Genomic DNA, 14,464 nt, shown 5'->3' on the forward strand with positions numbered 1-14,464 from the left:
TCATTTGTAGCATTTCGACACCTCAAATGGCATTTTGGGGAGATTTCTTAACTTCATTTTTATGTTTTTTTATACTTTAGCGCTTTCAGTCTATACTATAGTATTTTTGGTCTTTCTTGCAGTGCTTTTGGTTTGTTTTGCAACGCTTTTGGTCAATTGTACAATGCTTCTGGTCAATTCTGCAGCATTTTCGGTCAATTCGACAACATTTCTGGTGTTTAGAATAGCGTTTTTGGTTAATTTGACAAATTTCTTGGAACATTTGATAGTGTTCTTGGTCAATTTGATAGAGTTTTTCAGTTTTTCATTAATTTTTCTAATGTGGTATTATGCATTCCTCATTTATGCTTTTGGACTTTCATTTTCCCAAACCTAATTTGTAGTTTGTTGATTTTGCAGGTACTTGTTTCGCTGTGAAAGATCGGAGTCATAAACCATTTCATCATCAAAGAATGCAATATAAACTACTAACTTTGTTTGTAGACATGAGATTTTGCACTTATTTTTTACAAATTAGGCACATAAGATTAATTACAATGGAAATGAACAAACATGTCTTTTGTGTTTTTGATGATAGGCGAGTATGCTCTCAATTTTCTTAGGTGATCAGAAAGCTAGACTTATATTTTCTTTTCAATAGTGCATATCTTTAGCGGACCTACCCTCCCAAGGAGCCTATAAGGCCAAAGCCATTAAGGCTGGTGAGAGGGGAATGACCCAAGTGGGAACGGCTAACGCCAAGTACTCCAACCCACTATAAAATAAATATGATTTGATGAAAATCAAGTCAACGATAGTGCTCAGGAATATCTCTCCTTCGTACCTTCAGGTATATCAAACCTTGGTTTTCAAGGCTAGGAGACCTCTTAATTGAGTTTATACCCCGACGCACCGAATGAATCCCTTACTAGTTCCAATTAAAATTAAAAGCTACCCAGTTTACCTCTAAACATCATTAAATTCTTAGTTCGTGGAGGGGGAAGAATCTCTCCTTAAGACACTCACCATATGTCCCTCTTGAGACCTTATTGCTAGGCTCATATTGGGACTCCACTAGCTCTTGCAAAGGAAAAAACATGGGTGCCCTTTAGGGGGTGACAAGGTTGTGTGAGCTGACAGGGTACCAAGTGTGGGCTAAGAACTAATAATGAAGCCAATCTCCTTAGGATAGACTGAATGATGTGTTTTCAATTGTTCAAAACCCGTGAAAACTTGGGCTTTCTTTAAAGCTTCTTGAACATACACTTTATGAGTCCTTTGGACAAAAATACAATCTGAATTATGTGTTTGTAAGTCAAGTCAAGATATCATCCATTTAAATACAACAAAAATTGCAAACTCAAACTTCAAATTGTCAAATTTACAAGTTTCACAGTAGATTAGCTCTTTCGGTCCAAATAGTCACTCTCACAGTCAAACAGTAGCTCTCACGGTCCAAACAGTCGCTCTCACAGTCCAAACAATAGCTCTCACGGTCCAAGCAATCGCTCTCACAGTCCAAATAATAGTTCTTTCAGTCCAAACAATAGCTCTTTTGATCTAAACAGTAGCTCTCACGGTCCAAACAGTCGCTCTTTCAGTCTAAATAGTCGCTCTTTCAGTCTAAATAGTCACTCTTTCAGTCCAAACAATAGCTCTTTATGTCCACATAGTAGCTCTCACGATCCAAACAATCACTCTTTCAGTCCAAATGGTAGCTCTCGCGGTCTAAATAGTAGCTCTCACGGTCCAAACGTTAGCTCTCTTGGTATGAATGTTAGCTTTCTCATATTTCAACATTAACTCTCCAAGGTTGAGCTTGCTAGGTATAAACATCAATTTTCTCATTCTACACATCAACTCTCGAGGTCAAAATAACCATTGTCTAAGTTCTAACATCACTAGTTTAAACTTCAGAGTTCTTGGTCTAAACAACAGATCTTCTTGTCTAAACAACAACTCTCTTGGTCTAAATAGTAGCTCTTCTAGTCTAAGCATCAACTCTTTTGGTCTAAAAAACAACTCTCTTGGTTTAAACAACATAGTTTCTGGTCTAAACAACAACTCTCTTGGTCTAAACAACAACTTTCGTGGTAAAAAAAACAACTCTCTTAGTTTAAACAATAGAGTTCTTAGTCGAAATGTCAACTCTCTTGGTCTAAACGTCAACTCTCTTGGTCTAAACATTAGCTCTTCTGGTCTAAACGTCGGCTCTTTTGGTCTAAACGTCGGCTCTCTTGGACTAAACGTCGACTCTTTTAGTCTAAATGTTAGCTCTCTTGGTCGATTCTAAACTTCACTTTTTTGAACTTTAGAGTCACTGCACTACAAAATAGCATTTTTGGTATGTTCCTCAGCATTCTTGGTCAGTTTGTTAGCATTTCTGGTCAGTATAGTAGTGTTTCTGGTTATTATAGCAGCATTTTTGGTAAGTTTGTTGACATTTCTGGTCAGTTTGTCAGCGTTTCTGGTGAGTATAGCAGCATTTGTTGTCAGTATAGCAACGTTCTTGGTCAAATTGTCAACGTTTCTAGTTAGTTTGTCAACGTTTCTAGTCAGTTTGTCAACGTTTTTGGTCCATATAGCAACGTTTCAGTCATTATAGCAACATTCTCGGTAAGTTTAGCAGCGTTTCTAGTCATTTTGTTAGTGTTTCTGGTAAACTACACCAAAATTAAAAAATAAAAGCATCCCATTTCTCAGACAGTCAAACATAGAGACTAGGTCATCTTCTCAGGTCACTCAGTCAAGTTATCTTTTGTTAAAATAGATTCAAAGCTAGGCACACTAAGGTTCTCAAGTATTCGTCTCCAACAAGTTTAAGATCTAACATCTCAAAGTGCAACACCATATTTTCTTTGATAAACTGATCATTCAAACATAGTTTCTTATTCAGATCCATCATCCTTTATCATGAAACTACAACGCTTGATCAGGATAACCTCATCCCATATCATAGGATATATCATTCCTATTGGACTTGGTCTTATCAAAATCATCTACATTGCACTCTAACCTAAAATCGAAAAACTTACAAACTTACAAATACTTGAATTGTCTTTTTGTGTCATATCACTCTATCATATCTACGTTGACAGTTGGTCACTTATCAAAACACCTTTTAGACAATCAAATCCCTACACAACATTCAACACACATGTATGCCCATTTTAACTAGAACACAGAGGCGTAAGATTGCATACACGGAAACAAAAACATTCGAAATAGCCGAAGATCATAGAAACATGGAATACTAAAGCAAAATACAAGAAGAAGACATAACAAGCCAACATATCAGAGAAATCAAACAAGTCCAAAATCAAAAGGCAACTATGTCAAAACCTCACAAGGATTGAAATGCATCTCCAAAGAAAGGTGGCTCCTTTATGCAACTCTTAAAGAGATCCCTAAGGGATTTTGCTGAGGAAGATCAAAATCGCGCACCTATGTCTAGCAATGGCTCATCCCCCCATAAGAAAATTGACTCTCCAAAGGCATCTATTCCTACACCTCTTGAAAACTTACAAGAACCTTCCATAGCATCCTCACCAAGCAATATACCCAAGGATAAAGTTCCCCAAGAGATATCCATAATCAAACCTATTTCAGAAGATCCTATTCAAATCCCGTCTCCTTCACATTTAAGCATTGATTTCTTGCAACATCCCCATCCCCATTAAATGTGTCCTAATAGATGGGGTAGCTGGCTTAAACATTTTCTCATTGAGTCTTGTACATGCTCTAGGTTATTTTGAAGATGCAGTTGATCCCCCAAAAAAGATCACATTCAAAGTGTTCCTCTAAAGGGATTGTGGTATTACCCATCAGAGTTGGACCTTTGCAGAAAGACACAACATGCCAAGTTCTAGACTTGGATTTATCATACAACATACTCTTGGGAAGACCATGGATACATGACATACAGGCTATTCTATCCACATATTATCAATGCCTAAAATTTCATACAATGAGGAGGAAATCATGATCTCAATAGACTCAAATGCATTACAGTGTTGTAGTATTATGAAACCAGTCCCAGAGGTTATTGTTCCACATAACAGAGAGGCATCATCTTCAAGCACACAATCCCAAGGAAAACCATTTGCCTCAATTTTGTCAAGTATAAAAAAGAAATGCATCTAAGAGATCTAGGAAACAGAGAATATTCACTATCACATATACCACTTTCTCCTAAATCTTATGAAAAACCATCAAACTCTAAACAACAACCCATTGTGAAAAATATTTCTATATTTGATGAAGCATTCGTTAGTGTTGGAACCTTATTTGAAGAAATAAAAGACAAAGATGTACTACAGACAAAGAAAAGGAAGGAAGGTATTCTAGAACCAACAGAACCTCATACTCAGCAAGCTATAGACAAATCAAGCTTAGGGTATGGACAATTTATTCTACAAGAGGATACATCTTCTAGGCAACAAAAAGATGAATATGATACCAAACAAGAGCAACTTGAAATTGCAAGGGAAGAAGAAGATGTAGGTGTTGATGTAGTTCATATGTATGCAGGGCAAATGTTAGGAACTATCCCACTTGAACTAGAATCACATTTAGCTGACTTGGACTTAATTGAGGACGATCAAGAGCTACTTGCAAGAGGTCATTCTGATGAGAGTATCATTCTAGACATGGAAATACATACTGAAAGCTCTGACATCTCTATCATGACCCCTAATATCTTTGAAACAATTCAACCTGAGGATCCTTTACCCTTAATCCATCCTAAACTTATGGATTGGGAAAATGAAAAACATACTACCATTGATACCTTTCCTAATGACCATGCCATATCCTTATATCTTAATGCAATCGAACCCATGACAACTTTCACCAGGAATTTCAACAACGCATCTTCCAGTCAAGTGGGTGCCAAATCTCCTAGTCGCAAAAATGACAATAAAGAAAACAATATCAGGTCTACTGCTGAAAACCATTTATTGGCAACATTTGATCGAGAAAAAGTAAAAAGAAAGGATGCATCAAACAGTGAAAACCTCCTCGAGGTGCCGAAAGATGGGAGATTTGACACCTTACCTGAATACTATCAAGAGAGGTCATCTATCCTGATAGAACCAACAAAGGCAGTTAACATTGGCACAACTGATCACCCAAAGATTCTACATCCAGCAACCTCTCTATCAGAACAAGAAGGGCAAAAATATTTGGAACTCTTCAAAATACGACAAATCAATTTTTCCTAGTCATATGCAGACATTCTAGGATTAGATCCAGATCTTATAATGCATCACCTGGATGCTAGTCCAAGAGAAGGCATCAATAATGGAACACAACATGGATCAAGAGCAGACATTCTATTCATCACACCGCAAGGTCACACAATTCCAAAGGCATATAAATTAAGTTTTTCATGCACCAACAATACAACAAAATATGAAGCTTTGGTCATAGGAATCAAAATGGCTATAGAATGGAACATTACACAGCTACAGGTATTTGGAGACTCTCAGCTCGTCATCAATCAAATCAATAACGATTGTCAAACAAAAGATGAAAAGCTAATGCCTTATAAAAAGATGGTTGATGATGTCAAGAAATACTTTGTCGAAATGACATTTCAGCAGATTTTGAGGAATGACAACAAAGTAGCAGATGTCATGGAAACACTTGCTTCTCTATTGCAGACACGGGAAAATAAAGAGTGTTACGAATTCCTGGTGGAAGAGTTGTTTTACCTTGCACATAATTGTCCTGATTCGCAAACTATCTGTCACCTTGTTGGACATGATTCAACCCACTATGGCCAAACTTATACATACCTGAAAGATAATATCCTCCCTCCTAACTTGTCAAAGAACCAAAAGAGAATCTTTATTCACCAATCTTCCCATTATATTATTGTCGCGGATACCCTTTTTAAACGAGGTCTGGATAGTACTCTCTTAAGATGTCTCAAGCAATAAGAATCTAAGAAGGCCTTAAATGAATTCCATAATGACATTTGTGGCACTCATTCAAGTGGTCTTACTCTTTCGAAAAAACTCATACAGTTGGGCTATTATTGGCCAACTATGGAACAAGATTCTTTTCAAATAGCAAAAACATACAAACAATGTCAGATCCATGGAAATTTAATTCATGCACCAGCACAAGAACTTCATGCTTTGGCAACATCTTGGCCTTTTTGCCAATGGGGTCTTGATCTAGTAGGAAAGATAAATCCTCCTTCATCCAATGGTCACAAATTTATCCTTGTAGCTACAAAATATTTTGCAAAATGGATTGAGGCAGTACCTCTCACAAATATCACAGGAAAACAAATTGCTACATTTATCTTGAACTACATCATATGTCGCTATTGTTGGGATCTAAGAACACTGAGAGGTGGGGTGAATCAGTTTTCTACTGGTAAATGAAGATTTTAAGCCTTTATACCAAACACATATAAATCGGTAAACAAATAAACATATAACTTGAAGCATATAAACCATCCACATAAATGAACACCATAACACACAAAATTTATACGTGGAAAACCTCAATGAGGAAAAACCACGGTGGGATTTGTGACCCACAATATCAATTCACTAGCCATATGAAAGGATATTACATATAATGGGGACCTGCACTTGTAGGAAGGCACACTACCTAGAGCACACTGCTCGTCACTAAAGAGTCTCACTAACTACAAGCTTGTGCTGAAGTAAACCAATGAAAATGAACTCAAGAATGCATCTGCTATGCCAAATAGAGTTTCAATTATAGCTCTACTTAGTACCGGTTCATAAACTTGAACTCTTTTACTGGTATCTCTTCTCCTCCAGGAATGCTTTCCAACCTATCCACATATCATTGCATGATATTACATTCGCATACAAAATGATCTACATACATGTACTTCGCATTATACAGTTCTGCTATATATCACCTATCTCCTTATCAATTTATATCTCTCATATATACAAAATGACCTAGCGAACTGACCTATATACCCATTACAAACAATATGTCTTATGTCGGCTTACAATACATTACAAAATATATCCAATGTCGGCCTCGACAATAATTACAAAATGATTTATTAAATAAATCCTTGATGTCGGCTTCCTTCAAGTACTGATGTTGGTGTCGGTGTCGATGTAGCCTTGGATACTCCAATGTCGGTATCTATCGGTATATGCTTCCTAATGTCGGTGTATTACTTCCATCCAATCTTGTTGCCATCAATGACAATAAAATGAATCTAATTAGTGTCAATTGCCAACATCTATGAAATACCCATGACCATTATCATTGATAATGGGCGACTGTTCAAGAACCAAGATGTACCAGAGCTATGTGAGAAATTCAAGATCAAACACAGATTTTCCACACCCTACTATCCACAAGGGAATGGGCAAGCAGAAGCATCAAACAAAACTATTCTAAAAATTGTCAAAAAGATAGTAAATGAAGCTGGCAGAGATTGGCATATTCAATTGAACCCTACTCTATGGCCCTATCGTACCAGTATCCACACACCAACAGGCACCACACCTTTCTCTCTTGTCTATGGATCAGAAGAAATACTGCCAATATAAGTAGAGATACCTTCTCTACGAGTATCATTAAAAGGCTTTATCCCAAATGAAGAACAACGAGTATCTAGATTGCAAGAGTTAGAATTGATCCATGAACGAAGACAAAATGCATTTGATCATTTGAAGGTGTATCAACAAAGAATGTGCCGAAGTTATAATCATAAGGTCAAACCACGATTCTTTCAAGTTGGAGAACTAGTACTCAAGGAAAATCTATGCAACTATTCAGATAGATAAAAGAAAGGGAAGTTTGAACCAAACTGGTTGGGTCTGTTTGTGGTCACAACAGTATTTGGGTCAAGAGAATATCAACTATCAACACAAGACAAGGATCAGTTTGATGAGCCAATCAATAGCATGCATCTAAAGAAGTTTTATGTCTAAAAAAGAAGAAAAATAGAAAATAGTGGAAAAGCAAAAAAATCCAAAAATAGTGAAAAAGCAGAAAATACAAAAACAGTGGAAAATCAGAAAATACAAAAACAATGAAAATAGAAAAAAAAATCAAATATGAGAAAAAGTGCAATAAAAACAGACGGTGAAAACCTGGGAACGAGCACTATCAATCAGCTAGCTCTTCCATCTATTAGTTCATACATCCTTTTGCTTGCGTTTCATTTCCATCAGCGTTGTTCATATCTATAATAAAGCCTTTGTGCATACGTATGCATCACGGGTGATTTCTCACCATGGTTTGGATCATTGGGTATATCATAATAAATTTGTTTCTAGGCTTGGGGCACAATCCTATACCTAGCTGGGGGCACACTTTTTGATCAGTTTGAGCTTAATCAAACATGTAGAGAAATAGTTAGGCAACTCTTGTCAAGAAAAAAAATGAGACACATCCAACGTTGAACACAAGATCAAATTGTCAACCATCAAGCTATCACATGTCAGTCTAAGCATATCACACACTTTTCAATGGATGATATCTTCTGGATAATGCTTTTAACACTTTAGTTCAACTTTTATATCTTGATTTTCGCTATCATGATTTCTGAGTGACTCCAGTATGTCTTTGACTAAAGAAACATAGAAGGAACATGGTATCTTTCTTACCTGTTGTCTGAAAATTAATAATTAATATGTGCAAATTTGTCTCAGGATATTATCATCGGAGTATCATTGAAGACATTTCTGATTTGCATATAGAAGTGGTTAATACCGCCTGTTTTACACAAGCAACGCTCAGGTCATCTTGGTTCAATTATACCTTGATTCTTGTGCTAACTTGCAATATCAAAATCAAGGAAAGTAGTGTTCAAGTCATCATGGTTTAATTATACCATTGGTGTTTGCACTCACTTCCCACATTTTAAAAAGCTCAATGATGAAACAAAGCAATAACCCAATGACTAGTCCGATTGCAGCATTGCATTTAGTTCGCATTTGCATTTGCATTTAGCTTGCATTTCATTCTTGCATAGGATCACAAAAGCTCATCTTATCCAAGGCCACATCTATCGCAGGAATCATCAATGTATCATCATAGGTGTATACACAATCAACATGATGACTCATCTCTCTCCATATATTGTCAACCCAACACAAATGTTATGCTACTCCCTCAAGTATGCCAACATTAGCATATCTAAATCTTCCTAAGCTACATGATATCAACAAACTATCAGTTCTTTATCCAATCAATCTTATTAATTCTTTCAATCAATCTCATCTGATCCATTCTATCATGCCTTATACAAGACGTATCTTTCTTGGAACTAGACATCCTAATCAAGTCTTATATAGGATATATCGTTCCTGAAACCAAACGCTTTGATCATCTTTGTCTTATATAGGAGGTGTCATTCCTGAAACTAGACTAAATCTCGATCTTATCAATCTAATCAATCTTGTTGAAATCAATCAAGGTCTATCAACCATCACATTGTGAAGCATCATCGTGATCAAAGAACTCGCACTTTCATCAATCAACGTTGCAGAAATCACATCATTTATAATTGAGAAATCAATTTCACAAAGATTCAAACACTCCAAATGTCAATTATCTCAATTGATCTCCCGAGGAGGCATCATCGTACCGCAATTTATCAATCAATATCTGGGGCATCCTATCAAACCAATATCACATCAACATCATCAAAATGATATTATTCTTTGAATCAATGCGTCATCACACCTCACTTCAAAGAGGGGAAAAATGTATACACCTAAAAATGGTTTGAAGATAATTAATTAAATAAGCAATTATTTTTTTAATCCCTCTTCCCAATTTAATTGAATTCATTAGCAATTTAATTAAATTCTCTCATTCATCTACTTATTAATAAATCTAAAGATTTATTTAATAGGTTCATTTCAATAGTCCTCTTTGAATAATTAATCCTCCCCCCATTTATTTCATTCTTTCTAATCCCCTAATTAATTAAAACAAATCAATTTATGAGTTGTTGAAAGTTAATTAGCCTTTTCCTATTATTTGAATTTTTAAATTCAGATTACCCACATGCATCTTAACCTCCTTATCCTAACCTCCTATGGTGTGGATATTCTCCCCTTGAGACACATGGAACTTATGCCACATGTCTCCTCCCTTGGACACTTTCCCTCTTATGAGCAAGGCTCCTTGACACTTGTCACCATAGAGATGACAAGTGTCCCCCCTACAACGTCTTCTCCAACCTCCTCCAATTTCACCCTTGATATCTTCAGATTCAATCTTGACTATTGATTCCCGCCACCTCACCCCTGGCCTTGGAAATCCTATAAATATCCCCCATTTTACAACACAAAAGGATCCCATCTCATATCATTTCATGCATTGTTACTATAGGCATATCCATTCTAGCATATCATTTAAGCATTATTATTATAGACAATTGCATCTTAGATCTAGCTTAATTTGATCATTTTATAGCATAATTGTTGAATTATATAACATCCTAACATCCTATACACATATTTTGCATCCACCAATCCGTACAAGAAAGTATAAAGGTCTGAAACACGTGATATGTAGCAAATTGCACGGAAAACTATGATAGCTTTATTGCCAAATCCTCCAAAAATGCATCAACAACCATTGCCTCAGTTAGAGAGAGGCTTATATAGACCAAATGCAACTTACCAACTAGCCATAACCATCTTTTGAACCATATGGCCATTGGAATACAAATTTTGCAAAAGTTGCCAACAAAAATGCAAAAGTTGTCATGCACGTTTTGCAACATTGACAACATTGTACTCTAGCCTATCAAACTCACCTAGACACATGTCAATCATGACAAATAGGCCATATATGGCTCAAATATGACAAATACATTGATCTCATCCATTTTTGCACACTTGGGTGACCATTGACCACTAGTTGACCAAATAGGTCCTGATAGGTTACAAAGCACAAAATGGCATGAATGCCTTGCATCTTATCAAAACATCATGAAATAGTCCAATGGACCTTATTACATCACAAAAACATGAAACAACACAAAAACAAAAGACTATGATCCTCTTGAGCCTCCAAGTGCTCCTGCACCAAGTGCCTTGATTGATTAAGAGATGACTAATGTGATGGGTTTTCAGACTGCACATGAGATCTGGAAGAAGCTAGAGACCTTGTATGAAGGAGATGAATATGTTAAAGTTACTAAGTTGAAACGATTGAAAGGGAAGTATGAAGCATTGAAGATGGCAGAAGATGAAAATATATCAACCTTTATGGCTAAGATGAACGAACTTGTTATGAATATTAGATGTACTGATGGAACCTTTGAAGAAGATGAGATTGTTGCTAAGGTGTTGAGATCATTGCCTCCTGCTTATAAACACACGGTGGCTGCTATTGATGAGATCTGGAGTGTGACTATTGTGATTATAGATATGTTGGTTGGGAAGCTTACTGCATTTGAGTTGAGCGAATTTGAAGAATCACATGGGAAATTAGAGACTGCATTTAGAGCCTCTATATCCAGGAAGCATAAGTATGATCTAGGAGAAAGTTCTTGTTGGGTATCCAGATTTTAAAGAGAAAATAGAGATATGGAAGAGCAAGAAAGAGAATTGGATGAGCTTGAATCCCTTATTGCTTAGAGATAGCCTAAAGGATCTAGTAAGTATGATGGAAAGTTACCTTTGAAATGTTTCTCTTGTAATAATATAGGACATTTTGCTTTTAGGTGCCCTGAGAGAATGTCTAGATATGATAAGTGTGATAAATTTGAAAGGCATGATAGATCTGATAAGAATGATAGATATGAGAAGTATGATAAGTATGATAATCCTTATAAGCCCTACCAGAAGTACATAAATTAGAAGAGATGCTATTATGTTGTTGATGAAGGTGTAAAAAATGAGGAATCAGAGAATGGGAATTCAAAAGACTAATTTGTATTTATTGCTATCAAGGAAGATGATCTGGTATCAGTGAATCCTACAAGCTACATTGTTGATGAAAAATCTTTGGTTGCTAAGATTGAAGAGAAATATGAATGGGTGATTGACAAAGGTTGTTCACATCATATGATAGATGATAAAAGTAAATTTGTGAATATGGAAAGGTATGATGGTGGTATAGTGAGATTTGGTGATGAAAAAGCTTGTGTGATTTGTAGTAGAGGTTCTATATCTTTCAGTGGTAAGAATAATACTAATGATGTCTTGTATGTTGAAGGATTGAAGCATAATATTTTGAGTGTTGGACAGATGGTTGACTTTGCAATTCAAGAATGGTAAATGTAAGATCCTAAATGCCTTCGGTATAGAGATTGCATCAGGTACTAAGACTAAAGGTAATATATTTCACTTGAATGCCAGTGAGAAAAGTTGTTTGATTTCTCAAATTGATGAGAGTTGGTTGTGGTATAGGAGAATGTGTCATGTTAATTTTGACTACATGGGAAGGATAAGTTCTAATCAAGTTGTTAGAGATATGCCTAAGATTGTGAAGCCTGCTAATCCAGTATGTAAGGAATGTTAGATGGGAAAGCGAACAAAAATTTAATTTAAGAGAAAGTTGTATTCATCTAATGGATTGCTAAATCTTGTTCATACTAACTTATATGGTCCTACTAGAGTGAGAAGCATGCAGGGAGATAGATATTTCATGTTGCGAATTGATGATTATTCAAGGATTGAAGCTGAAGTGCCTCAAATTTGACAGAGGAGGATAATTTACTTCAGGAGAGTTTGATACATTTTGTGAGAGGAATGGAATTAGAAGACAATTATCTTCTCCTAGAACCCCTCAACAAAATGAAGTTGTTGAAAGGAAGAACAAAACTATCTTAGATGTTGCAAGGACTATGTTGATTGAAGGAAATGTTCCATAGACCTTTTGGAGAGAAGTTGTTAGCACTATTGTTTACACATTCAACCGGGTGCATATTAAAGGTGATTCCAATAAGACTCCTTATGAGCTATGGTTTGGACATGTTCCTACAGTTAGATATTTCAAAAATTTGGAAGTAAATGTTATATCAATAGAGATGAGAGTATAGGAAAGTTTGATGCAAGATGTGATGAATGAATCTTCTTGGGATATTATACTAAGAGAAAGGCCTACCGGTGCTATAATAAGAGACTGAAGAAGATAGTTGAGAGTGCAAATGCAAAGGTACATGAATTTATTGGAAAGCAGATTAGAGCATGTGGAAATGATTTTGATGATGAAGATATTCCTAAGCCTATGCAGACATAGATCTCGAAGCAGATTGATCCGGTGGAGACAGGTAATCCGGATATTGCTGCTACCGATGAAGAAGTGCAAGAGCCTAAAAATCAAAATAGTTTGAAGACTCCGAGGTATGTGAGATTGAACCATTCAGAAAATCAGATTTTTGGTGATAAGAGTAAAGGTGTGATGACTAGGAAAAGGATTGTTGCTGAAGCAATATGTTTGATTTGAAATATTGAACCTAAGGATGTTGCAGAAGCATGTAAAGATGAAAATTGGATAAAAGCAATGGAAGAAGAGTTGAATCAGATTGAAAAGAATAACACTTGGGAGCTTGTTTCAAGATTTAAAGATAAGAATGTGATTGGTACTAAATGGGTGTTCTGGAATAAACTAAATGAAGCCGGTGAAGTTGTCAAAAACAAAGCAAGATTGGTATGCAAAGGGTGTTCTCAGATGGAAGGTATTGATTAGGAGGAGATTTTTGCTCTTGTAGATAGAATTGAAGTTGTTAGATTGTTGCTTTCATATGCTACTTACAAGAATTTTAAGGTATATCCGATGAATGTCAAGCCAACCTTTTTGAATGGTGATCTTGAAGAGGAAGTCTACATTGAGTAATTAGATAGATTTTCTTTATCAGATGAAGGAGATATGGTATGCAAATTGAAGAAATATTTGTATGGATTGAAGCAAGCCCCTAGAGCCTAGTATACAAGCCTGGATAAGTATTTGTTGAAGTTGGGATTCTATAAAGGTACTGCTGATAGTAATTTGTACTTAAAAGTTGAGAATGATAACATTTTGATTGTTGAAGTCTTTGTTAATGATATCATTTTTGGTGGTGATGATGATTTGAGTATGAAGTTTGGTGATGATATGCAAAAGGAATTTGAGATGTCTATGATAGGTGAGATGAAATTATTCATAGGATTGCAAATTACTCATATCGATAAAGGTATTTTCATTTCTCAATCTAAGTATGTGAAGGAATTTTTGAAGAAGTTTGGATTAGCTGATTCTAAGCCTGTTGGAACTCCTATGGTGATTGGATGCAAGTTGTCTAAGAATGATGAATCTCAAAAAGTTAATCAGACTTTCTATAGATCTATGGTTGGTGGATTATTGTACTTAACTCAGACTAGACTAGATATTATGCATGTCGTTTGTCTTTGTGCTAGATTTCAGTCAGATCCTAAAGGGACTCATGTTACTATTGTGAAGAGGATTTTCAGATACTTTAAGGGGACTATTGAGTATGCTCTATGGTATCCGAAGAATGATGATTTCC

This window comes from Cryptomeria japonica, chromosome 9, assembly GCF_030272615.1.
Source record: "Cryptomeria japonica chromosome 9, Sugi_1.0, whole genome shotgun sequence".
Lineage (NCBI taxonomy): Eukaryota > Viridiplantae > Streptophyta > Pinopsida > Cupressales > Cupressaceae > Cryptomeria > Cryptomeria japonica.